We start from the raw sequence: 4,323 nt of genomic DNA, 5'->3' as shown, positions 1-4,323 counted from the left end.
ATCCCAAAACCAGACAAGGATCCCACCAAAAAAGAGAGCTATAGACCAATATCCTTGATGAACACAGATGCGAAAATACTCAACAAAATACTAGCATTATACCCTTTAGACGCATCCATGTTATTACAAATGACAAGATTTCCCTTTCGGTGGCTGAGTCATATTCCATCATATACACACACAGATATATGTATATATCTCACATCTTTATTCATGTATCGATGGACACTTGGGTTTCTTCCATATCCTGGCTATTATAAATAATGCTGCTATCAACATAGGGCTGCATCTATCTTTTCAAATTAGTTACATTCTTTGAGTGAATACCTAGTGGTGGAATTACTGGATCTTATGATAATTCCATTTTTAATTTTTTAACAAAATTCCATACTGTTTAATTTTTTAAGGAAATTCCATATTGTTTCTTACAATGGCTGCACCAGTTTACATTCCCACAACTGCTTTTGTGTTAATAAATCTACCCTCACTAAGTTCCTCTGGCTGCATATCCCAAGTCTTCTCAATGGCAGTACTGCTAACAACATGGCCAGTTATTTCTTCTGTAACTCCATTTGTGTTTAATTCAAGTTTCACCACCAGGATTCTCATCTTTCTGTTTCTTTGTTGTGTTTCCATTGCGTTTCCATCTTTACTAACCATTCTTTCTTTTAATTATACTTTTTTTTTTTTTTAAGTAAAATGGCACATAGGCTTGTCAGTAGGAGACAAGGAGGCAACATAGCCCTGTTCTTTGCTGTCTGAGTATGAACTGATTCACAGATACACAGTGGCAGACAGCAAAAGAAGTGACATGCTCATAATGGGTATCTTTACTCCATAATGATTTGTGAACAGAAGAGCTAACAGTGAAGTTAGTACATTTTAGTTACTCACAGTTAATACACTGCAGTGACTGAAATATGAACTTTGTTGTACAGGAACTGGTGTTATTTAACCAAACTGTGGTAACTGAAATCCAAGTGTGCTGGAACTATACAAAGTAAGGGCTGTATTTTTATTGTACTTATAATTGTTACCTAGCAACCTTGCCACTTTTTGATAGAAGGATAGGGCTTTTTCCAGTAAATCTTTCATCTATTTGCTATTTGGATGATTATCAGGAATAAGTTTATAACTCAAGAGATTAATATTTTGTATTATATAATAAACTGTTTGCAAGCTAAATAGATTTTGGCCATTTATATTCTAATTCTGAAAGTGTCAAAGCATAATTTTTTTACTAGATCAATCCCTTTTTAATTTATCATAATGTAGAAAATATACCTGCATTTTGAAAATTAGAGTTTGATAGAAAAAGTTTCAATTTTGGGGCGGCTGGGTGGCTCAGTGGGTTAAAGCCTCTGCCTTCGACTCAGGTCATGATCCCAGAGCCCCACATCAGGCTCTCTGCTCAGCAGGGAGTCTACTTCCTCCTCTCTCTCTGCCTGCCTCTCTGCCTACTTGTGATCTCTGTCTGTCAAATAAATAAATAAAATCTTTAAAAAAAAAAGTTTCAATTTTGAGTCCATGCCATGTCTCTAATTTTACTACTCTTCCGCAGCAGAGAATTCTCCCTTCTGAAATTCAAAGGGGAAAAAAAAAACCCAGTTACTTAATGTAAAATTAGCCCTTCAGTTCTTTCTTTAGAAAAAGTGACAAGTGGCCTTTATTGATTCATGGGGTCTGGTTTGGATTATGCTATATAATTAGGTTTGAAGGATGAATCTGAGGTTATGCAGCGGAATGAGAATGGGGCTGATGCAGTAGGAAAGGAAGTGAGCCAAGAGCAGTGGCAGAGAGCCTTGGCAGAAATTAATCTAAAGTAATGCACTGGCACTAGTTTCATGGGTTACTGATACTTTCCAAGAGCTTATTTTTAGTGGGAGAACCACATCTCTGATTTTGCAAGTTCCTTTCTCTCAAATGCTAGAAACTGCTAAAAAGAAACATAATGAGACATTACAGATCTTAGTTGTCCCATATAGGGATGTTAGGTTTCAAGCCTTCATGGGAAAATATGTAGAAAGACTCCAATTAAGAATTAGGCTTCCTTTGCATTTAATGACCCTTCTCTGTGCCAGTGACTAGGTGTTCTCTCTCATTTTCTTTTTCATGTTATTCTTACATTATACTTTTTTGCATACCCTTGTTACATTATTCACATTACAATGATTCTTGAGAAGCCATTTTGTCCTTTCTTTGTCTCAACGGTCCCCAAATTACCACATATATTTAAAAGTTTTGGGCCCCTTCCCCTCAACACATCTCTCCAAAGGGAGTATTTTTAACCATTAAATATATATTGGTATATTCATGAGATTATGCTTAAGACCTGCTTTTTGGGAAGCTCCATATATCAATCAATCATTTTTCTTAGGCCATCACTGAGAATTCAGACACTTTATTTGCATCAGACGTTTAGGGTTATTTCTCAAAAAAAAAAAAAAAAAAGAAAATCCAAACCAGTTATTCTACTTGTTTTTTCTATCTACTGCTGTCACCATTACCAAATCCTTTCCTTATATGAGGCAGATAATGCAATGACATTTTACCACTTACTTTCAAAACCTTTAAGTTATACTCTCCCAGAACAGATATCTACCCCTAACACTGAAAAAAAGAATACATATTTTAAAATTCCCTCCAGAAGATCATCCCCCGCCCACCGTCACCCACCCCCCAAATACATGTTGCTTATATTCTGGGAAAAGGCTTGTATATTTCAAGTTGAAAAATGAGAAGGAACTATTTACTGACATAATTTTATAAATATACTCTATTTGTCAATAGCCAAGACGAATACCGAACATGCACCATGGAGATCCTACAGCAACTATGAAAGATTAGAAATCTAACGATAGATAATGATACTTTGGAAAGGATAAAATTGAATATTTTGTGACTCAAAATATTTTTTCTTTTTTCTTCTTTTTAAAAAAGATTTTATTTATTTATTTGAGAGAGAGAGCATGAGAAAGAGCATGAGCAGGGGAAAGTGCAGTGGGAGAGGGAGAACTAGACTCCCCACTGAGCTCAGAGTCCAACGAGGGGCTAGATCAGGGGATCAGGACCTGAGCCAAAGGCAGATGTTTAACCAACTGAGCCACTCAGGTACCCCCAAAATATTTTTCCTTAAGATTAAATTTTGTGGTAATTTGTCCTCTCTTTAAGACCTGAGAAATACAAGGAAGTTTATTCTCAGAATATGAATATGCTTGGTAATTCCTCTTTTGTTGTAAGTTTTGGGAAATGAGTATTCTTACATAAAGGAAACATACATTGTTAATGATTCAATTAGACTATGTATTTCAGAGTCACAATTACAACAGACTACTAATTTCAGAACCTGTATTCTTATACTACTGAAAGACAAGAAATGCTAAGCTATGCAAATATCTCTGAAATTTGCATATTTTCATTGGAGATGCTCTACTCAACAATGTTTTAAGTGTAAACTTCCAGTAAATTATGTTAAAGCAAGAAAAATTCAAAATGATTAAGATTCAGATAGATAAGAAATAATATACTAGCACTTAGTCTCTTTTGCTCTTTCATACAATATTCTTTCCAATTAATTTAAGAACATTTTATATAATCTTTTCTTTTAGAGATTTAACATCCTTGATTAGAAAAAGAAGAGCATATTTGGAAAATAATATCTCTAAATCTTTCCCCAATGTACTTTGCAATAAAGAGGATAATGGGATAATGATTAAATCTAACTACAGCTGAATTCACTTTAGTTTGCTAGCTATCTGCATTTTGCCTTATGAAATAAACAATATAATAACACAACTCCACATTTTGGTACTGGTAAAATAAAATATTTTAGTATCTCTATCAAGTGTGTTCTTTGAGGAACAGAGATTGTGGCTACTTTTTCTTAAGTGGCCATCAGTTATATCATCTAATTGAAATAAAATCATTACAAAAGAGCAAGACTTAAATAATTGATACTATTTATACAATAAGCAGATATTAATGTGTCAAACATATGTCCTAAATTTTACTTTTTTCTTCTTTTTTTGGAAATTAATGCATATAAATTTCTAGCCATATCTTAATCTTTTTTTTAATCCATAGAATGAAAAAAGGAAAGTAAAGAAGAAGTTACACTCTATTGTATGTGTTTCATTTTTGTGAATTTTCTTTCTCCTTTTACCTAGTTTTTTATTCCCTTTTATCCTTATTCTTTACTCTCTGTCAGCAACATTCTATTACATTTGGAGAGGTTTTTTTTTTTTTTTTGGAGAGTATTTTTTATAAATATGCTATTATTTTGTTTCACATACCTGAAAGGACATAAATTATATGCATGATAGA

Source organism: Mustela nigripes, chromosome 1, assembly GCF_022355385.1.
Source record: "Mustela nigripes isolate SB6536 chromosome 1, MUSNIG.SB6536, whole genome shotgun sequence".
In the NCBI taxonomy this organism is placed as follows: domain Eukaryota; kingdom Metazoa; phylum Chordata; class Mammalia; order Carnivora; family Mustelidae; genus Mustela; species Mustela nigripes.
Note: the sequence above shows the minus strand (reverse complement) of the source record.